Here is a 248-nt window from a genome sequence, read left to right as displayed (position 1 = left end):
GCTCTCGGTGCAGGGATGTCTCTGAAACTCAGCGGTGGCCCGGATCCCCACTGCCTCAGGGCGCAGGGGAAGCGGATGAGAGCGCCTAAACTCCAGTGGGGCAGGAGCCAGCGTTCTGAGCATGTGCGAGCAAACTTGGGGGCTGGGGCGGGGTTCGGGAGCACACTGCAGGTCTCGGCCGTGAGCGCTCGGCGGGAGCGCGGGGAACCGAGGACCGGGTAGCACTCTCGGGAGCCGGGCCCTGCGCC

This window comes from Fukomys damarensis, unplaced genomic scaffold, assembly GCF_012274545.1.
Source record: "Fukomys damarensis isolate Sample0158 unplaced genomic scaffold, DMR_v1.0_HiC HiC_scaffold_26, whole genome shotgun sequence".
Classification (NCBI taxonomy): domain Eukaryota; kingdom Metazoa; phylum Chordata; class Mammalia; order Rodentia; family Bathyergidae; genus Fukomys; species Fukomys damarensis.
This window is presented reverse-complemented; position numbering follows the sequence as displayed.